The sequence below is a fragment of the Triturus cristatus genome, chromosome 3_2 (assembly GCF_964204655.1).
Source record: "Triturus cristatus chromosome 3_2, aTriCri1.1, whole genome shotgun sequence".
Taxonomy (NCBI): Eukaryota; Metazoa; Chordata; class Amphibia; order Caudata; family Salamandridae; genus Triturus; species Triturus cristatus.
This window is the reverse complement of record NC_140584.1, coordinates 1,206,870,902-1,206,893,709: the sequence shown is the minus strand read 5'-3', so window position 1 is coordinate 1,206,893,709 and position 22,808 is coordinate 1,206,870,902. Positions and strand designations below refer to the sequence as shown.

At 51.8% G+C, this 22,808-nt stretch overlaps 1 protein-coding gene across 9 annotated transcripts in view; it reads left to right on the top strand.

Moving 5' to 3' along the window:
• The window catches only part of OBSL1 (obscurin like cytoskeletal adaptor 1), a 685,475-nt gene that overhangs the window by 108,451 nt on the left and 554,216 nt on the right, over window positions 1–22,808 (top strand). The window contains exon 1 of one of the 9 annotated variants that reach the window (XM_085650176.1): window positions 9,532–9,688. The exons of the other annotated variants lie outside the window; for them this stretch is intronic. The gene's annotated coding sequence lies outside the window, so the exon portion shown is untranslated. Of the gene's footprint in view, window positions 1–9,531; window positions 9,689–22,808 lie in introns of those variants that run through there. 9 annotated transcript variants of the gene reach the window in all.

Genomic DNA, 22,808 nt, shown 5'->3' with positions numbered 1-22,808 from the left:
TATCTTAACATCCTTCTAAATATTTCCGAGGCGTCCACATTATTTCCCTCTAAATAATCTTACCCTATACACCTTTTTATAAACAATATAAAAATGTGCCTGCCCTTCTAGCCTAGATAAGACGTTGTGTTTATTTTGTTCTTCACAGCGCTCTATCGTTTTACTAAACCCGTATACCATCCCAAAATGGCGCCCATATGTTTGTAAAGTCCGTTTTTTAAATTGTAAAATAGCTCCTAATTCTTCCGGGTTCCCTCACGTGATATGAGGGTTGGGCGTATTTAAGAGTCCTGACCAATGAGGCATGGTTTCGCCGTTAACTCGAGGAAGCGCCCGTTTCGAAGGTAAGACGAGAATGAGGCAGTCTGCTTAGAAAATAACAAACTAAAGTGATATCTTTGGGACCATGTCAAACGGTTAAGATAGGTGTTCTGTGTACATTATCGGGGTCACGTCTCTTTACGTGATAAGTACCGCTCACACAGATATATTTTGGTTGCTTTGGCGGGAATTAGAGGAACTCTTGGAGTTAATATGGGGTAAATTTATTTATTCATTGTACATCTTTGATAATAGCAACGTCGCTCGGCTTTTAAACTATTATTAGGAATAACCGATGACTTTTCTTTTTCTAAGCATAATTTCAGAGAGATCTTAAAAAGATGGAAAATGCGACTATGAATACTTACAGTCTATATTATATAGCACACTACCGCTCCGTTGGTTCCAATAGACATATATGGTATATAATAGTATTGGTTTTTATACTGTAGACAAATACATGGTGGGAGATATAGGCTGTCGTAATCAATAGCCCCCCGTTAATTTCACAAATATGTAGTACCTCACTACCGCTACATGGTTAACCTGTTAATAATGGGTCAGAATGCTAAGGTTAGGAGTCTAGATTAAGTATGGGTGTATGGGAAATGATATGAGATTAAGAATAGGTGCTTATAATATTCTCCGTTTCGTTTTTAGAAAAATGGAGCCTACACAATGGTCTTAAATATACAACAACAGTGTTGATTCAATTGTACCCACACAATCTACGGACCAAATTAAGAGTCCTATTTCTAATTGAAATAACCAGTGGTTTACATAGGTATACACCTTTCAGCCATCTGGAGAGGTAAGGTGACTCTAGTTTTTCTATAGAAACATCTTGTTATCCGTGTTTTTCCTTTTATTACAATTTTTCATGCCCAGAAGAGGCTATAATAATTTCATAATTCACTCCTACCAGGCCACATAACATTTCTTGTGAAAAAGCATACCAATTGAAAGTCGACCACCTTCTGAAATTCCTGAAGGTCGACGTTTTTTAAAAAACAATCTATGGTAAGAATTGCAACACACAAAAAAATTTGTTTAATAATATCGGTGTGAATCACATTAGTTGTAGATACTTAGTGCATATAAAAGATTTTGTATATTAGAAATTCATTAGCTCACTTATAGATGAGGTTTCTTAGCATGTTAATATCAAAATGAATTTTCTGCCTAGGGTATCGTACTACATATATACCCAGGCAGGATACACATGTGGTTCTTTGAATCATATTAGGTCTAGATATTTAACGCTTATAAAAGATGATACATATTAGAAATTCAATAGCTCTCTTATAGATGAGGTTTCTTAGCATATTAATATCAAAATGAACTCTCTGCCTAGGATATCGTATTATATATATACTCAGGCAGGATATACATGTGGTTCTTTGAAAGTTTTAAATTCTTGTTGTGTATGTGATTCTGATCAATATGTCGAAATATGGAATATTGTCTGTAATGTATTTATACGTGGAATTAATGTTATATGTTTCATGTTGTCTTTTCTTCAGTTTTTCATTATTCGTATAGAAATATATAGTAACGTCATTTTTTATGTATTAGAAATAATGTAGTATGTTGTGTTTTATGTTGTACATAATGTGTTTTATACATATATATGTTTGTATTTGTATTTATTCACAGCCCTGACGAAGTTCGTAAAGAACGAAACGCGTTGGCTGAGTCTGATATCTCTAAGAGTTGAATAAGAATAAATGAACAACAATTGGAATATTTGAAAAGACTCTTCTTTGGTGCACCGTCCTTTTGTAAAAAGTTTGTATATCTGGTCTCCAGTAGAGCATAAGTACGGCTTGCTCTGGACGTGTTCTTGCACCTACCACGAATTTGTATACTGATTTTGGATTTGATGTGCTCAACATTGGTCAGCCGTACGGTTACTTTTGTTCATATGTTTTGATGCAGTCATTCCAAAGTTAGCATTTACCGCGAGGTTATAATGCACTTAAGAGTATATGGTTTAACCGCATCCACAAACAGCAGTAGAGAATAGATTCTGCTAGCTGCAGAGGGGTCATGCTCAGGCAGAAGCACCCCCTCACATAGTAAACCAAGCACCCTGCCCTCAGGATTGATAGGGCCTACCATAGGGGTGACTGATAGGTTCATATGTGTGTGTATGATGAGATATAGGAACCTATACCTCAGTGAGGAGTGCTAACACTACCTCACACAGGCTGCAGTAGCAGGCCTGTGGTGTCAGATTGTGAATGCTTCCCAGGGGTGGCATAATACAAGCTGCAGCCCCTGGTAGGCCTGTGAAGTACCAATGCCCTCGGTACCTAAGGTACCATATACTAGGGGCTCATAAGGTACCACAGTATCCAATCACTAGTGCATCTAATATGCACACCAAGTTGTTTTAGAGAGATCAGTGAGACTGGGGCCCTGATTAGCAGGGACCCAGCCAGACTATAGTCAGAAACCAGTGTATGCATCAGAAAAAAAGTGGGGGCAACATAAGTGCAGATCCTACTCTCCTACAGTGACATTATCTATAGACTTACATACTTGTATGATTCATTTTCTCTGTATAATGTGTGCGTGGTATAAAGTACTGTGACACCCTACACTGATATGAGTTGCGCTATACAACAGATGAAATGCATATGAGAGAGGGGCTACGTAAAGATGAGGGGCGCTGTTGGAGGGTGGCAGTAATGGTATCCACGGAGAAAGAGGTCATTGGTGGGGCGCCAAACAAGACTTTCGCACTAGTGCTAAAGCCGGCCCTGTCATGCCCTTTCTGTTTTTGTTTATTTAATTAGCAGTCAGGTCATGAGTGCACAAAGACTATTTGGTCAGCCCTCTGGGGCCAATGAGTGGAAGGTTACCCCTGAGTACTTTTAGGCCTAAGAGGAGGGGAAAACGACAAATGAATAGAGAAAGACCTCTTATCTGACCTATCTTTTTCCTGTGGGAGTTAATCTCTCATATATTACACAAGCAGTCAGGTCATGAGTGCACAAAGACTATTTGGTCAGCCCTCTGGGGCCAATGAGTGGAAGGTTACCCCTGAGTACTTTTAGGCCTAAGAGGAGGGGAAAACGACAAATGAATAGAGAAAGACCTCTTATCTGACCTATCTTTTTCCTGTGGGAGTTAATCTCTCATATATTACACAAGCCCCCACGTTATCACAGTTACTCAAAAACCATTTTAATTTCTTTATGTATCATTTTATTTACTTTTTTATATATAAAATTAGAGACAAAAATATACATAACGATATATTCACAATTATCATATAATCATCTGATTCACATGTAAAACATACACTTTGTTTCCTCAAAGATTAGATGGCATACTTGTATAGAAACAAGAGTTTTTGTTTAGAGACCCCACAAAAAAAAGAAAAGGGATTATAAGAAAAACATCACATGCACATTCTCACTTCTCATTCATTCCTACATACTACCAAACATTCTCCGCCAATCACTTTTCATTAAAAACCAACAAACCCTCCCTGAATTGAGATCCTACTTGGATAATGCTACAGGCAAAATTAATCTCTATCCACAAGATTTTAGCACTTATTACGATGCCCTCAAATTCTGAGGTCGTAAGGTTTTTAAATCTGATTCTTCTGAGGATCTCTTCAGAGTGTGGTTGTTGTGTCTGGTCGGTCGACGTACGTTTCGGAGACTGACTGTGTCTCCTTCTTCAGGACCAAAACATTTCTTCCAGAACTCACAGAAATTCTGCGTAGTAAAAGAATGGGGTTCTCTCTGCAGAGAAAGAAATTTATGAGAGTAACTGGGGGGGATTTGGATTACAAAAAAAATCCAGCAACTAGGTAGTTAAATGCTCTTGCTTAGTTAGAGCTAGAAAAAGTTTACATGGACCATCTTCGAAAAGGTTAAGATTATACCAGGAAAGGATCCAGCAAAAAACAGAAAACAGCGCGAAACATTCTGGACTTTTCATTTGGACACTGTACGCAAAGGCCTGAACGAGGAGATATTGTGGTTAGTTACAGAATAATTCTGATACCGCCCATAACACTCAGTTCTCCATAATTTGTCTGCGAATTTGTACTTTGGCACCAGCAATACAAAAATTACAACACTGTGAGGACTTGCCTTCCAATACATTTGTTCGGTAACCACACCAAGATGGCTCTCACACTAGTTCCAAGTTAATGGCATACCGCACTGTGAGATCTGCCTTCATGCTTAGATCTCTTTAAACCATTCCAAGATGGCACTTACAATAGTCTCCGGCCACTGATCTTTTTGGTCACGTATGTAATGTAGTAGTAGTTTCACTATTATATCGGGGATCAGTACAACTGTCCCGTCTACCCTGACCAGAATCCGCCTGGTCAGTCCCTCCCAGTCAGCTCTGGTACAAATAAACAAACGGCTTGTACAAGTATATGTTTGTCTGACCACGCCTTTTACCAAGCCGTAAAATACATATCTGTATTTACAGATTTTGAATATATCAGTCCTGGCATCCACCTAGTCCAAATACCAAACACCACTTACCCTCATTAGCTTATAAACACCATTCAAAGATGGCGCTGATTTAGACAATCGGGCGATCTCCACTATACGTACGTGCACGCCACTCTAATCTCACGTAGTAACACGTGATCATTAGCGTTACCAAATAAACACACGGCTCTCATCGCATTAGTGATTTGTACACTCGGTGATGAAGAACACGGAAAGCAACGCCAGTTGGGAGGTAAGAACAAGATTAGGCCCTACACCTTAACCATTAGAAGCAAACAGAAAATATCGTAGAGTTTCGTTTCAGACACTTTGGTTCAGCTTATTCTCCGTGATCTTCCAGCGTGTATATTACAACAGGAGATGGCTGACTTTAAATTATTTTCAAGTGTAATAACTTACCAGTTTGCATATAACTGACTAGGAAGCAGGAGCATTACCGACACCAACAGTTTATTTTCAATGAGAGTCACGCTGTTTGCGTGTTTTAATATACAATTGCAGCAGGTCCTCATTATATTTAACTAAAGTATACGATATGGCCACATGCCTCCTATATATTGCTGTTACACACTAATGTGTCCCCTAGACTTGCATATAGCGCGCGCCATGCTCATCTTCAATACTAGTAAATATACCTAGAACTATCCTTATGCCTAGTAGACATGTCAATATCAGCAACACGGTACTAGATGACGACTAGCTAATGTATACCCAGTTTTAGCTTTTTCAAAAATAACATCGTCAACCAATCGACTAGATTGTGTTAATGACGCGTTGGCTCTCCCTGCCATTTAGATTGAATAACGGACATCTATGATATCAACTCTGCATGGAGACAGCTTTTACGTACAGCACTGAAGTTCACTGCATCGAAACAAATTTAGGTAAGCAGCACTGAGTATTCCACTCCAAATCCCTGGCTGCCGAACTTTGTTGGCTAGCATACCTGAGACACAGATACCTGTAATTTTCATTTCTAGATGGAATTGGAATAAACGACCAGATGTGGTGTTGTTAATCGATCTGGCTGTATTCTTGAACGGGCGACATGTATAAATGAGCCATGGCCCCACGTACCAAGATAAACACCATATAGCCATTAAGGGTGAGATAACCACACATATGTGTTCCGTTACAGTACAGCCATGAAGTCTAGCATAAAACCGGCGAGCATAATGCTATCATCTTTTAATCTTTTAGACCTTGTAAATACCACAGTCCCCGTCAGAGCAGTAGAAGCCCAGAACAGATGTCGGGATAACAGACGCAATTCCGATCAATACATGTAGGAGAATAGCACGTAAATGCCCTCTCTCAGATTTCTCTATCTCTGCTACTTAGCTTATGGTGTTTCTAAATCTCTCTATGACACGAAAATCTTTTTGTATTTAGCGGCACTATTGGGTAACTCATAACTTGGGCACTATCCCTTTCTTTTTTGTCTTAAACTACTGTTTGAAACGCCACAGTGATGTTTTATAAAACTTTTTCTAGCTCTAACTAAGCAAGAGCATTTAACTACCTAGTTGCTGGATTTTTTTTGTAATCCAAATCCCCCCCAGTTACTCTCATAAATTTCTTTCTCTGCAGAGAGAACCCCATTCTTTTACTACGCAGAATTTCTGTGAGTTCTGGAAGAAATGTTTTGGTCCTGAAGAAGGAGACACAGTCAGTCTCCGAAACGTACGTCGACCGACCAGACACAACAACCACACTCTGAAGAGATCCTCAGAAGAATCAGATTTAAAAACCTTACGACCTCAGCATTTGAGGGCATCGTAATAAGTGCTAAAATCTTGTGGATAGAGATTAATTTTGCCTGTAGCATTATCCAAGTAGGATCTCAATTCAGGGAGGGTTTGTTGGTTTTTAATGAAAAGTGATTGGCGGAGAATGTTTGGTAGTATGTAGGAATGGATGAGAAGTGAGAATGTGCATGTGATGTTTTTCTTATAATCCCTTTTCTTTTTTTTGTGGGGTCTCTAAACAAAAACTCTTGTTTCTATACAAGTATGCCATCTAATCTTTGAGGAAACAAAGTGTATGTTTTACATGTGAATCAGATGATTATATGATAATTGTGAATATATCGTTATGTATATTTTTGTCTCTAATTTTATATATAAAAAAGTAAATAAAATGATACATAAAGAAATTAAAATGGTTTTTGAGTAACTGTGATAACGTGGGGGCTTGTGTAATATATGAGAGATTAACTCCCACAGGAAAAAGATAGGTCAGATAAGAGGTCTTTCTCTATTCATCAGCCCTCTGGGGCCGCCCAAACTAGTTATGCCCACTCTGCCCTTCTCCATGCAGGCTGCATGGAGAACATGGCCTCTACGTAAGCACCTGGCTGGGCGGCGCCCCGACCAATCACAACACTGCTTGCTTTGGGTGTTGCTTGGCTTTGGGGAGGGAGCCTGGCTGCCTGCATCCTGTTCCTGCCGCAGGCAGGAGAGCAGGAGCCGAGAAGACGTGGGACCCGGCCGGCGGAATGGTAAGCCACACTTTAAAAAAAATAATATTATTAAATAAACCCCCGTGTGAACCCCCTGCCCAGCGTGAACCCCCAGCACCTCGTGAACCCCCCTGCCCCCTCTCACTCCCCCCACGAGTCATGCAGGCTGCGACTGCCGCAGTGGCCCACCCGAATGCACCATTGGCCCACCCAAATAAAAACTCCTGGAGCCGGGCCTGTTACAGAAGATCAAATTCATTTTGATTTTAGGCCCTGGGCATTTAAGTCCTTTGCCCAGAATCACAGGATGTTGAGCTGAGGCTGCGACTGAAACCAATTCCCATAGTTCCAAATTCGGCAGCTCTGCATTACATCCTCCCAATTTTCCTCTCTAGGACGGGCGCCTCCCAGCGAGGCCTGGGCAGACATACACCCCGTCCACCAAGGCCTGAGCGACTCTGGGGCCGAGGTGCCAACAACGGGCCCGCAGCAGAGCCCCTTCACTCACTCTCCCCCTCCCCAGCCAACTGTAGCCTCAAGGCGCTGGCCTGGCAGGGAGGGTGAAGCTAAGCACAGAGCGCCAACTGTAGCCTCAAGGCGCTGGCCTGGCAGGGAGGATGAAACTAAGCACAGAGCGCCAACTGTAGCCTCAAGGCGCTGGCCTGGCAGGGAGGGTGAGGTAAAAGAGCTGCTGCTGCTCCAGGGGAAGTGATGATGGCCGGGGGCCCCGTCACCTGCCCCCAGACAGGCGCCTCCCAGCGAGCCCTGAGAGACCCTGGAGCCGAGGTGCCAACAACGGGCCCCCAGGGGCCGCTTCACTCACTCTCCCCCCTCCGCAGCCAACTGTAGCCTCAGGGAGCTGGCCAGGCAGGGGAGGGTGAAGTTAAGCCCAGAGGTGCTGCTACTGCGGGGCGCAGAGGTCAAAGGGCCACGCCTGGGTGCCAATGTGTGTCGGAGCCTGCGTGACGTCACTTGGCCTTCCCATCATGTCGGTAAATGGACGCCCCGGTCTGGAGGTTGAAGACCGCAGCCTCTGATGGGTTACTTGTTGCTAAGCTCGTGTTTGTCTTAAGAATGGCCCACTTACTGTTCTGAGAGCAAAGGGATATAAGAATGGGCCAGTGAGTTCAACGACCGCCGCTGAAACATTCGGTGATTGGAAGTATAGAAAGCAGGGGCATCCGGTAAGGTTGAGGGGCGAGCACCAGGCGATGTCTCATCTGTGCCTGTAGGGGTGAGCTGTGCTGTTAGGCCCGGGTGAGCTGTGCCTGCAGGCGTAAGCTGTCCTGCAGGGGTGAGCTGTGCCTGTTAGGGTGAGCTGTGCCTGCAGGGGGTGATCTGTCCTGTTAGGGTGAGCTGTGCCTGTAGGCGTGAGCTGTGCCTGTTGGAATGAGTTGTGCCTGCAGTGGTGTCTGCGCCTGCAGGGGTGTCTGTTGGGTGGGCAGTGCTAGGTTACAGCAGGACCTGCCTCTGACTGGCAGCCGGTGGTGTCGAGTTGTGCCTAGGGTATCTGCGCCTTTAGGGGTGTCTGCGCCTGCAGTGATGTCTGTGCCTGCAGTGGTGTCTGTGCCTGCAGTGGTGTCTGCGCCTGCAGTGGTGTCTGAGCCTGCAGTGGTGTCTGAGCCTGCAGTGGTGTCTGCGCCTGCAGTGGTGTCTGTGCCTGCAGTGGTATCAGTGTCTGTGCCTGCAGTGGTGTCAGTGTCTGTGCCTGCAGTGGTGTCTGCGCCTGCAGTGATGTCTGCGCCTGCAGTGGTGTCCGCGCCTGCAGGGGTGTCTGTTGGGTGGGCAGTGCTAGGTTACAGCAGGACGTGCCTCTGACTGGCAGCCGGTGGTGTCTGAGTTGTGCCTAGGGTGTCTGCGCCTGCAGTGGTGTCAGCGCCTGCAGTGGTGTCTGCGCCTGCAGTGGTGTCTGCGCCTGCAGTGGTGACTGTGCCTGCAGTGGTGTCTGCGCCTGCAGTGGTGTCTGCGCCTGTAGGGGTGTCTGCGCCTGTAGGGGTGCGTGTCTGTGTCTGCAGTGATGTCTTCGCCTGCAGTGGTGTCTGTAGGGTGGGCAGTGCCAGGTTACGCCAGGCCGTGCCTCTGACTGGCAGGGTGCGATGGCTGCAGACGCCCTGGCGGGCTCCCTGCCAGCCTGGGGCATGTTCAGCTGTCCACATGTCCGCTCACACCTAAAATTAGCCAAGATTCCTCCCCAGGGTGAGGTGAGGTGGGGGCGGCCTCGGCCCCCGGAGCAGCCCTCGTGGCCGCTCTAGAGCCAGAGCCGGAAGCAGAGTCCGCCGGGGATGGAGGGAGGACCGGACCGGACCGGGCACTGAGGGGCCGGGGGCAGCAGCGTGGGCCCGGACCACAAGGATCCGCTGGAGGCTGGTACTACACACCTGGCTGGAGTGGGCATCGCAGGGCACGTGCAGAGGTAGGAAGGCTCCTACTTAGATCGATTTTTGAGGTGTGCTCACGCAGCATCATGTGTGTGTCTGTATTTGTGTGTCTGTGTGTGTACCTGTGTGTCCGTGTATGCACCTGTGTGTCTGTGTGTGTACCTGTGTGCGTACCAGTGTGTCCGTGTGTGTGTCTGTGTGTTTGTACCTGTGTGTCTGTGTACCTGTGTGTCCGTGTGCGTGTGTACCTGAGTGTCTGTGTGTTTGTACTTGAGTGTGCGTGTGTGTACCTGTGTGTACCTGTGTGCGTATCTGTGTGTCCGTGTGTGTCTGTGTGTGTGCGTACCTGTGTGTATCCTCTTTTATGTGTCTGGGGTACACCGGTGGCAGATTGGAGCCTCCTTGTATTTTGTTTGGTGTGTGTGTCACAGCCATACCACACACTGGACTCCTGGCATTCTGTTTGGTGTGTGTGTCACAGCCATACCACACACTGGACTCCTGGCATTCTGTTTGGTGTGTGTGTCAAGCCAATGCCACACACTGGACTTCTTGTATTCTGTTCGGTGTGTGTGTGTGTTTCAAGTCAATGCCACACACTGGACATCTTGTATTTTGTTTGGTGTGTGTGTCACATCCATGCCACACCCTGGACTCCTTGCATTCTGTTTGGTGTGTGTGTCACACCCATACCACACACTGGACTCCTTGCATTCTGTTTGGTGTGTGTGTCACAGCCATACCACACACTGGACTCCTTGCATTCTGTTTGGTGTGCGTGTCACAGCCATACCACACACTGGACTCCTGGCATTCTGTTTGGTGTGTGTGTCACACCCATACCACACACTGGACTCCTGGCATTCTGTTTGGTGTGTGTGTCACAGCCATACCACACACTGGACTCCTTGCATTCTGTTTGGTGTGTGTGTCAAGCCAATGCCACACTCTGGACTCCTTGCATTCTGTTTGGTGTGTGTGTCACACCCATACCACACACTGGACTCCTTGCATTCTGTTTGGTGTGTGTGTCACACCCATACCACACACTGGACTCCTGGCATTCTGTTTGGTGTGTGTGTCACACCCATACCACACACTGGACTCCTGGCATTCTGTTTGGTGTGTGTGTCACAGCCATACCACACACTGGACTCCTTGCATTCTGTTTGGTGTGTGTCACAGCCATACCACACACTGGACTCCTGGCATTATGTTTGGTGTGTCTGTCAAGCCAATGCCACACACTGGACTTCTTGTATTCTGTTTGGTGTGTGTGTGTGTGTCAAGCCAATGCCACACACTGGACATCTTGTATTTTGTTTGGTGTGTGTGTCACACCCATGCCACACACTGGACTCCTTGCATTCTGTTTGGTGTGTGTCACACCCATGCCACACACTGGACTCCTTGCATTCTGTTTGGTGTGTGTGTCACACCCACACCACACACTGGACTCCTTGCATTCTGTTTGGTGTGTGTCACACCCATACCACACACTGGACTCCTGGCATTCTGTTTGGTGTGTGTGTCACACCCATACCACACACTGGACTCCTGGCATTCTGTTTGGTGTGTGTGTCACAGCCATACCACACACTGGACTCCTTGCATTCTGTTTGGTGTGTGTCACAGCCATACCACACACTGGACTCCTGGCATTATGTTTGGTGTGTCTGTCAAGCCAATGCCACACACTGGACTTCTTGTATTCTGTTTGGTGTGTGTGTGTGTGTCAAGCCAATGCCACACACTGGACATCTTGTATTTTGTTTGGTGTGTGTGTCACACCCATGCCACACACTGGACTCCTTGCATTCTGTTTGGTGTGTGTCACACCCATGCCACACACTGGACTCCTTGCATTCTGTTTGGTGTGTGTGTCACACCCATACCACACACTGGACTCCTTGCATTCTGTTTGGTGTGTGTGTCACACCCATACCACACACTGGACTCCTGGCATTCTGTTTGGTGTGTGTGTCACACCCATACCACACACTGGACTCCTGGCATTCTGTTTGGTGTGTGTGTCACAGCCATACCACACACTGGACTCCTTGCATTCTGTTTGGTGTGTGTCACAGCCATACCACACACTGGACTCCTGGCATTATGTTTGGTGTGTCTGTCAAGCCAATGCCACACACTGGACTTCTTGTATTCTGTTTGGTGTGTGTGTCAAGCCAATGCCACACACTGGACATCTTGTATTTTGTTTGGTGTGTGTGTCACACCCATGCCACACACTGGACTCCTTGCATTCTGTTTGGTGTGTGTCACACCCATGCCACACACTGGACTCCTTGCATTCTGTTTGGTGTGTGTCACACCCATACCACACACTGGACTCCTTGCATTCTGTTTGGTGTGTGTGTCACACCCATACCACACACTGGACTCCTGGCATTCTGTTTGGTGTGTGTGTCACACCCATACCACACACTGGACTCCTGGCATTCTGTTTAGTGTGTGTGTGTGTGTCAAGCCAATGCCACACACTGGACTCCTTGCATTCTGTTTGGTGTGTGTCACACCCATGCCACACACTGGACATCTTGTATTTTGTTTGGTGTGTGTGTCACACCCATGCCACACACTGGACTCCTTGCATTCTGTTTGGTGTGTGTGTGTCAAGCCCATGCCACACTCTGGGCTTCTTGTATACTCACTGGTGTGTGTGTGTCACACCGGTGGCAGATTCTGGGCTCCTGCTCAGGGTTTATTGTGAGTCAGATTGGAGAATCCATGTCCACTGAGGTGAGTGGTCGCACAGCAGCAAGTTCTTGCCTCTTTCTATTGTGTATGACGTATGTGGGTGGCACGGGGGAAGATTCTGTGTGCCTTGTTCATTCCGGGGTCAGATTCTTGGCTCTTCACATCTCCTGTTTCATGTTGTGTGTATTTGTAAAGCGCTCTGTCACCGGCGAGGGTATCCTGGCGCTGAGCAGATGTGTGTGTGCCCTGCCAAGGGTAGTTTGGCTAATCACCGGCGAGGGTATCCTGGTGCTGAGCAGGTGTGTGTGTGTGTGCCAAGCCCCACCTATGAGAGGTTGGTTAATCACCTGTGAGGGTATCCTGGTGCTCAGCAGGTGTGTGTGCCCAGCCCTGCTTAGGGTAGGTTGGGTAATCACCTGCGAGGGTATCCTGCTGCTGAGCAGGTGTGTGTGCCCAGCCCTACCTAGGGTAGGTTGGTCAGTCACCCACAAAGTTATCCTGGTGCTGAGCAGGAGTGTGTGCCCAACCCTGCCTAGGAGAGGTTGGTTAATCACCTGTGAGGGTATCCTGACGCTGAGCATGTGTGTGTGCCCAGCCCCGCCTATGTGACGTTTGGTAATCACCCGCCAGGCTATCGTGGCACTGAGCAGGTACGTGTGCCCAGTCCTGCCTATGGTAGGTTGATTAGTCACCTGCTAGGGTATTCTCGCACTGAGCAGGTGTGTGTGCCTAGCCCTGCCTATGAGAGGTTGCGTTATCACCTGCGAGGGTATCGTGGCGCTGAGCAGGTGTGTGTGTTCCCAGCCCCACCTATGAGAGTTTGGGTAATCACCCGCAAGCGTATCCTGGTGCTGAGCTGGTGTGTGTGCCCAACCCAGCCTAGGGTAGGTTGGTTAATCACTCACAAGGGTATCCTGGCGCTGAGCAGGTGTGTGTGCCCAGCCCTGCCTATGAGAGGTTGGGTAATCACCCACGAAGGTATCCTGGCACTGAGCAGGTTTGTGTGCCCAGCCCCACCTATGTGCGGTTGAGTAATCACCTACAAGGGTATCCTGGCACTGAGCAGGTGTGTGTGCCCAGCTCAGCCTATGAGAGGTTGGTTAATCACCCATGAGGGTATCTTGGCACTGAGCAGGTGTGTGTGTCCAGCTCTGCCTATGAGAGATTGGTTAATCAATCACCCACGAGGGTATGCTGGCACTCAGCAGGTGTGTGTGCCCAGCCCTGCCTCTGAGAGGTTGGGTAATCACCCACGAGGGTATCCTGGTGCTGAGCAGGTGTGTGTGCCCAGCCTCACCTATGGTAGGTTGGTTAATCACCCACAAGGGTATCCTGGCACTGAGCGGGTGTGTGCCTAGCCCTGCTTATGAGAGGGTGGTTAATCACTCGCGAGGGTATCCTGGCAATGAGCGGGTGTGTGCCCAGCCCTGCCTAGGGTAGGTTGGTTAATCACCCGCAAGGTTATCCTGGTGCTGAGCAGGTGTGCGTTTGCCCTGCCTAGGGTAGGTTGGGTAATCACCCACAAGGGTATCCTGGCGCTGAGCTCTGTGCTGGTGGGTGTGCCCAGCCCTGCCTAGGGTAGGTTGGTTAATCACCCGCGAGGGTATCCTGGTGCTGAGCAGGTGTGCATGTGCCCTGCCTAAGGTAGGTTGGTTAATCACCCGCGAGGTTATCCTGGTGCTGAGCAGGTATCTGTGTGCCCTGCCCTGCCTGTGGTAGGTTGGTTGATTGAAAAGCCAGGTCTTCAGCTTCTTGTGGAATTCAAGAAGACAAGAGGAGGCTCTGATGTGGAGGGGGAGACCATTCCACGCTTTAGGAGTCTGTCCTCCTGATCTGGGTCTGTGAATGCGTAGGATGAGTGAGCATAGGAGTCCTGCAGAGAGGAGGTGTCTGACAGGTTGGTGGAAAAAGATGCAAATGTTCAGGTAGGTGGTTCTTAAGTTGTGTAGTACCTTGAATGTGTGTGAGGAGTTTGAAACTAGCACGTTTGTGTCTCAGAGGCCAGTGGAGATCCCTGAGGTGAGGTGCGATGTAAGTTCTTTGTCAAAGTTTGAGGATGAATCTGGTTGCCAAGTTCTAGTTAGCTTGTAGTCTTCTGTTGAGTTGCTTGATAATAAAGGGTGTTGCCATAGTCCAACTTGCTGGTCACTAAGGCGTGAGTAAAGGGATTTTCTGGTGGTACTTGGGAATCATTTGAAGATCTTCCTCAGTGTTGGAGGGAGGACTACCGGGGAGTCGGGGGGACTACTCCGGGGCCCCTTCCTACTGCAAAGTTATAGCCGAGCGCCGCCGAGAAGCCTCCTAGGAGAGGTCCTTCTCCTGTGATCGTACTAGGCCCAGTAACACCACTACACAGGACTCCGTATCAGTTGCTTATCTTGGTACTTAATCAATGGTAGCACATTCAATATATTTACAGGGGGATCGAGTGATCCAGAAGAGTCTCAATGTCTTTGTGGGGGTAGGGTAGCGGGACAGTCTTAGTACCAGCCTGGTACGGGAAGGCTCTGCGCCAGACCTTGCGTGCTGGTCTCAAAGCAGCTCGGACGTGGGGAGCCGCGCCGGTGTCTGCAGGGCTCGGGTGGTAGGTCCGCTTGGCTCGAGCCGCGACACAGTCAGCAGGGCTCCGGTGGTAGGTCCGCTTCGGTCGAGCCGCGACGAGGTCAGCTGGGCTCTGATGGTAAGTTCAACAAGGTCGGGCCGCGACAGCGTCAGCAGGGCCCCAAAGGTTCGTGAAGGTCTTTTAAGCACGATGGAGCCGCGACGTCGTCAGCAGGGCTCAGAGTGTAGTTTCAGGATGAGTCTTTCTCCGTAGGGTCAGCCGCGATCCGATCAGCAGGGCTCTGGACTCCGGGATACAACTGTCGTCTTGTTGCCGGGTCGCCCCAGATATAGGTCTGGAGCCCTTTGATGTCCGGACCCTTGCGCCCGGGGGGGCGGAGAGGCCGGGTCGGGAGCGGCCAGACGCCCAGCAGGAGAGGCGCCAGGCCCAAGAGAGCTGTGGGCCGATCGCACCTAGGTGTGGAAGGACGGTTGGGGGTCCCATCGATACTGCCCTCCGCCGGGAGTGGGGAGGTGTTCACGTGGTATCCCCCGGGCCAGGGGTTGGTCACGTACAATCCAAAATGGAGGAGCCCCGAGGTGCATGGGACCTCGTGCGGCTTAGCGAGGGGGAACAGGACCACGCCACGAGGCCGGCTCCAACACGCGTCCCCCCCAGCTGAAGGCAGGGAGAGTCACCCATCTCCTTGGGGGTTCTCCTCGCCGAGGCGTAAGAATCTGGACAGGCCGTCGGCATTGGCGTGGTCGTTGCCGGGCCGGTGCTCCACGGTGAAGTCCATCCCTTGCAGCGAGATGGACCATCGCAACAACTTGGGGTTCTCGCCCCGCATTTTCATTAGCCACCGCAAGGGCCGGTGGTCAGTTTGGACTCTGAAGTGGGTGCCGAAAAGGTAGGGCCGGAGCTTTTTGAGAGCCCATACCACGGCGAAGGCTTCCCGCTCGATGGTGCTCCACCTCTGTTCTCGTGGCAGCAGTCGGCGGCTGATGAAGGCCACAGGTCGGTCGTGGCCCTCGGTGTCCATCTGGGAGAGGACCGTCCCGACCCCGTACTCCGAGGCATCGGTCTGAACCACAAATTCCTTACTGTAGTCGGGGGCCTGTAGCACAGGGGCAGCACACATGGCCGCCTTGAGGGCTTCAAAAGCGGTTTGACAGCGGGGCGTCCAGTGCACCACTTTGGGCTGTTTCTTGGAAGTGAGCTCTGTGAGGGACCCCACAATACTGCCATAATCCTTAATAAATCGCCGGTAGTAGCCGGTGAGGCCTAAGAAGGCCCGGACAGCGGTTTGGGTCGCGGGGGGCTCCCACGCCTGGATGGCATCGACCTTTAACTGGAGGGGCACCACCTGGCCACTCCCCACCTGGTGGCCCAGATAGGTCACAGATCCTTGACCGATCTGGCACTTGCTGGCCTTAATCGTGAGCCCGGCCCTTTGGAGAGCGGCCAGGACTTCTCCGAGGTGTCCTAGGTGCGCGGCCCAGTGGTTGCTGAAGACGGCAATGTCGTCGAGGTAGGCCGCGCTGAAAGCTTCTAGCCCAGCCAGGACCTTGTTCACCAGCCTCTGGAAGGTCGCTGGGGCGTTCTTCATACCGAAGGGCATCACCCGAAAGTGGTAGTGCCCATCGGGGGTGGAAAAAGCGGATCGTTCCTGGGCGCCGGGGGTGAGCTTGATCTGCCAGTACCCAGCGGTGAGATCAAAGGTGCTTAGGTAGCGGGCGGCCCCTAAGCGATCGATCAGCTCGTCTGCCCGTGGCAGGGGGTGGGCATCGGTCTTGGTGACTGCGTTCAGGCCCCGGTAGTCTACACAAAATCTGAGTTCCGGGGGGGTGCCGGGGGCGGCGGCCTTCGGCACCAAGACCACAGGGCTGGCCCACGGGCTGCCGGATGGCTCGATGACTCCGAGGGCGAGCATCTTGGAGACCTCGGTCTGTATGCAGGCTCGGACTCGGTCGGGTACTCTGTAGGCGCGGTGTCGCACAGGGGGGCTGTCCCCGGTGTCCACGTCGTGGACGCACCAGGGGGTCACCCCGGGCGTGAGAGAGAAGAGGGCAGCGAAGGGTTGCAGCAGCTTCCGGCAGTCATGGCGCTGTTCTGGTGTCAGGGTGGCGGAGAGGTGGACGCCCTCCAAGGAGCCGTCTTGGCCCGAGGACCCCAGGAGGTCTGGTAGGGGCTCGGAGTCGCTTTCGCCCCCATCGTCGGTAGCCAGCAGCAGGCTTAGTTCAGTTCGGGCAAAGTGGGGCTTGAGCCGGCTGGCGTGTAGGACCCGGAGGGGGTTCCTCGGGGACTCCATGTCGACCAGGTAGGTGACGGGGCTCTTCCTCTCGAACCACCTTGAAGGGCCCGGTCCACTTGTCCTGCAGGGCGCAAGGGTCCACGGGCGACATGACCCAGACTTGCTGGCCCGGCTCGAACTCGATGGTTGAGGCATTTTCGTCATGCCAGCGTTTCATGTCTTCTTGGCTGGCTTCGAGGTTGGCTTCTGCCAGGGCCCGGAACTTCCGAGTCTGGTTCCGCAGGGTCAGGAGGTACCGGTAGACGTCGGGGGGGGCATCTCGGACGTTCGCCTACCAGCCCTTCTTGACCAGGCTGAGGGGCCCTCGGAAGGGGTGCCCATACAATAGTTCGAAGGGGCTGAAGCCCAGGGATTTCTGTGGCACCTCTCGATAGGCGAACAGGAGGCAGGGCAGCAGGACGTCCCATCTCCTCCTCAGGGGCTCCTCCAGGCCCTTGATCATCCCCTTTAAGGTTCTGTTGAACCGCTCGACCAGTCCGTTCCCCTGGGGGTGGTAAGGGGTGGTGAATTTATAGGTGACCCCACATTGTTGCCAGAGGGATCTCATGTACTTCGAAATAAAGTTCGTACCCCTGTCGCTCACCACTTCTCGGGGGAACCCCACCCTGGAGAAGATGCCCATCAGGGCCCGGCCCACCACTGGAGCTGTCACAGTGCGGAGTGGGATGGCCTCGGGGTATCGGGTGGCGTGGTCGACCAGTACCAGGATGAAGTGGTGTCCCAGGGCGGTTCGGGGGTCGAGGGGCCCCACGATGTCGATCCCTACTCGTTCGAACGGGGTGTGGACGGCTGGAAACGGTTGGAGGGGGGCCTTGACTCGACCCCCAGTCTTTCCGCTAGCTTGGCAGGTCGGGCAGGACCGGCAGTGGTGGTCCACGTCTCTCCGCATTCGGGGCCAATAGAAATGGGTCACTAGGCGGCTGTAAGTTTTGTCTCGCCCGAGGTGTTCGGCGAGGGGCACGTCATGCGCCAGGTTCAGGAGGAACTCTCGGAATCGGAGGGGAACCACCAACACTCGGCCGGCTCCCAGTTCGGCGACTTTCTGCTCGCTATACAATAAGTCATTGTCCCAATAGATCCAGTGGGTTCCCGTGGGGTCCCCCGAGGCCTGGGCGGCCGCTTGCTGTCGGGCCCCCTCGAGGGACGGGCAGGCCTTCTGCTCTTGCTGGAATTGTTCGCGGGTGGGGCCCCCGTCGTGACGCCACTGGGCCAGCTCGGGGATCTCGCTGAGGGAGGCGGCCTCGTCGGGGGAAAGGTCGGAGGGTCCGGCCTCATCGTCAGGTTCCTCCGTGCCGGATGAGGGTGGCAGTTCTTGACCCATAGGCTCGTCGGGGGCCGCGGCAGCGGCTGGTTGGGCGGTCATGGACCGGGTGGTGGCGCAGGCCCACTCGGGCAGCCCTAGCATCCCCAGATGCTCTCGGCGCTCCACCTGGGCCCAGGGGGAGCTCTCTAGGTCGTTCCCCAGGAGGCAGTCCACCTGGGCGTCGTCGCGGACAGTTACTTTTAGAGTGCCTGACACTCCTCCCCACTCGAAGGGGATCCTGGCCATCCGGCACATGCTTTCGGTGTTGTCCGCGGTCCGGACAGGGCATAGGACATGCGGCAGGATTTGTTCTGGGGTCACCATGTGGCAGCGGACAGCGGTCACACTGGCCCCAGTGTCCCGGAGCGCTTCGGCCCATTGTCCATTGATAGTGACCCACTGCTGGTACTTCTGGGTGTTGCTTGGGATGGCAGCTCGGGGCACCATTTCTCGGGGGCCCAGGCATACGAGGGACATAGCAGCTGGTTCCCACTCGGGGGACCCGTCCTCGCGGTTTTCCTCCTCTTCCTCTCCTTCCCCCAGGGCTGCGGCGGCTATTTGTCGGGGAGGGGGCCCAGCGGTCCCGTTCCGTCGGTTCACGGGGCAGGCCGGGTCGCTCGCATAGTGGCCCGTCTGTTGGCAGCCGATGCAGGTCACTGTTGGTCGGGGTCCAGGCCTGGCGATGGGGGTCCCTCTTCGGACCATGGTCGGGGACGTGTGGTTGGCGGCTTGGCCTCGTGGCGGGCTTCTGGGCGGCCCGGCCGGGAATTCTCGACTGCGGTGGGACCCCCCTCCTCCGCCCCGCTGGCGAGGAGGTCCCGTGGTACTCCGTTGGTAGTCCCCCACGGGGTTCCGGGGGACCCGGGTGTTGACCCATCGGTCGGCTTCGGCGGCGAGCTTCCGGGGCTCGGTCAGCTTACTGTCCAGGAGGTGTTGCCTTAGTTCCACAAAGCAGTTGTTGGCGAGGTGCTCCCAGACAATGAGGTCGAACAGTTCGTTGTACGAGGTGACCTTGCTCCCTTTTATCCACCCTTCAAAGGCCCGGCTGAAGAAGTCCACGTATTCGACCCATGTGGTACCGGGGAGCTTCTTACAGTCCCGAAAGCGCTGCCGGTACATCTCGGCGGATAGTCCGTAGCGTGTGAGTAGGGCTTCTTTCATGTGGTCGTATGATGTCATCACCGCGTCGGGGAGTTGCAGCAGGGTATCCCGGCCCTCGCTGAGGAACCTCCCCCATAGGCAGGCACCCCAATCCTTCCGGGGTACCCGATGGGAGGTCATGGCTACCTCGTAGGCTCGGAACCACTGCTGGATGTCGTCGTTTTTGTAGTATTCCTTGACGACATCCTTGGGGATATGAACCTTTGGTTCGGTCAGTGGCAGAGCGTCCCGTGCCCCGGGGGTGCTGGTCTCCCCCGTTTTGGATTTTAGTTCGAGTTCCTTGAGGCCCCTCTCGTGCTCGAGGGTTAGCCGTTTCTCTTCTAGTTCTCGATGCCGTTTCTTTTCTTCGATTTCCTCCTGCAGCCGTAGTTGCTCCAAGGCTAGTTTCTTCTCCGCCAGCAGGAGTTCACCATCCAGCCGGAGTCGTGCGAGGTCCATTTCGTGTGTCCGGACCCTCTCCCGTTCTTGCATTTCTTCGTGGGATAGGGCGGCTTCCGGGATGCTTCGCCCCCCATCTGTCGGGGTCATGGTCGGTGGCAGGTTTCCGTCCCGGGCCGAGGTCCCTTCGGCTCGGGGTGGAGTGGTCTCGGATTCTGCCCAGGCTTTCAGGGCTTTCTGCATTTCTTCCTTGGTGCCCAATCCTGTGGTTGGGATCCCTTTGTCCTTGCAGAATTGTTTCAGTTCTTTGTGGGTGTATTCTTCCAGCCTTTCCGGCTGGAAGGTTGCGGCTACGGTTGCTTCTTGGCCGTTCATGGTTCCCTTCTTTCCGTCTGGTTAGGTAGTGGGTGCGTTACTTGCCTGTACGATTGCGTCTGGCTCGGATCCTGTCGCTGGCCACCAAATGTTGGAGGGAGGACTACCGGGGAGTCGGGGGGACTACTCCGGGGCCCCTTCCTACCGCAAAGTTATAGCCGAGCGCCGCCGAGAAGCCTCCTAGGAGAGGTCCTTCTCCTGTGATCGTACTAGACCCAGTAACACCACTACACAGGACTCCGTATCAGTTGCTTATCTTGGTACTTTATCAATGGTAGCACATTCAATATATTTACAGGGGGATCGAGTGATCCAGAAGAGTCTCAATGTCTTTGTGGGGGTAGGGTAGCGGGACAGTCTTAGTACCAGCCTGGTACGGGAAGGCTCTGCGCCAGACCTTGCGTGCTGGTCTCAAAGCAGCTCGGACGTGGGGAGGCGCGCCGGTGTCTGCAGGGCTCGGGTGGTAGTTCCGCTTGGGTCGAGCCGCGACACAGTCAGCAGGGCTCCGGTGGTAGGTCCGCTTCGGTCGAGCCGCGACGAGGTCAGCTGGGCTCTGATGGTAAGTTCAACAAGGTCGGGCCGCGACAGCGTCAGCAGGGCCCCAAAGGTTCGTGAAGGTCTTTTAAGCACGATGGAGCCGCGACGTCGTCAGCAGGGCTCAGAGTGTAGTTTCAGGATGAGTCTTTCTCCGTAGGGTCAGCCGCGATCCGATCAGCAGGGCTCTGGACTCCGGGATACAACTGTCGTCTTGTTGCCGGGTCGCCCCAGATATAGGTCTGGAGCCCTTTGATGTCCGGACCCTTGCGCCCGGGGGGGCGGAGAGGCCGGGTCGGGAGCAGCCAGACGCCCAGCAGGAGAGGCGCCAGGCCCAAGAGAGCTGTGGGCCGATCGCACCTAGGTGTGGAAGGACGGTTGGGGGTCCCATCGATACTGCCCTCCGCCGGGAGTGGGGAGGTGTTCACGTGGTATCCCCCGGGCCAGGGGTTGGCGCCCTGATGTCGGGCCTCGCTGGGACCGAGGCCGGGTGGAGCGGGGTCACGTAGGTGGTTACGTAGAGTCACGTACAATCCAAAATGGAGGAGCCCCAAGGTGCATGGGACCTCGTGCGGCTTAGCGAGGGGGAACAGGACCACGCCACGAGGCCGGCTCCAACACTCAGTATCTCAGGGCGGGGAAGCAAGATGCAGTGATGGCGTTGACTCATGCAGTCAAGTCCAGATTGCTGTCCATGAAGATTCCAAGATTCCCGTTGTGGGTGTTAGGTGTGCGATAGAACTCGGCAAGCCCCCAGTTGGAGTGCCGTGGTACAGTGGTCTCGACGAAAATCACTACTTCTGTCTTGTTGAAGTTGAGCTTGCCTCAACAACAGTAGGAAGACGCCGATTGCACACAAGTGAATCTTTGACTGTGAGACACGGCACTGGATGAATGGATGCTAGGAGTAACACAGCCCTGGCATCGAGAGATCAAGAGACACAGCACATTACTGGACTGTGTCCCAAGAATTTGTACAGGAGAATGATGCTTGTATTATGACACAGTGTATCCTGAGCTCCTTATCACATATCAGGATTGAACACCTGATTTTTTGGCCCTGAAGGAGCCCATAACTGAGCGAAACGCATTGGCTGTGCAAAACTGTTTTCCGAAATGAAAGATATTGTATAAAGATTCGCAGAATCAACAAAAAGACCTCTCTGTTCATCTGTTTTTGTTGTTCACCCATCATATTGACCGTACTCATTTTCTTGTGCAACGTCGCCTCTCTACTGTGTTTGAATATGATTAAATATTGACATATTTGGCAACTAGCCATCGGAGGTGGGCAATAGGAAACAACACGCATGGTAGTGTAGTAAACGGGTCCACAGGTTGCCAAAAGTTGTTCAACTTCGAGGAGGAGTCTGGTTGCCGCGTTCTAGTTAGCTTTTAATCTTCTGGTGAGTTGCTTGGTAATAGAGGGTGTTGCCGTAGTCCACTTTGCTGGTCACTAGGGTGTGAGTGAAGGGTTTTTCTGGTGGTATTTGGATTCATTTGAAGATCGTCTTAAGTATCTCAGGGTGTGGAAGCAAGATGCAGCGATGGCCTTGACTCATGCGGTTAAGTCCAGTTTGCTGTCGATGACAAGTCCAAGATCCACATTGTGTGTGTTTGGTGGGGGGTCTGAATTCGGCCAGCCCCCATTTGGAGTCCCGTGGTGACGTGTTTTTGACAATAATCATTACTTCTGGCTTGTAGATGTTGCGCTTGAGGCAGTTGGCTGTCATTCAGTTAGCAACATCGGTCTTGCAGGCAGTGAACTTGTTCTTGAGTTGGGGGTCTGTCCGAAGGGTGAGTAGAAACATGGGCCAGGGGAGGTGAAGT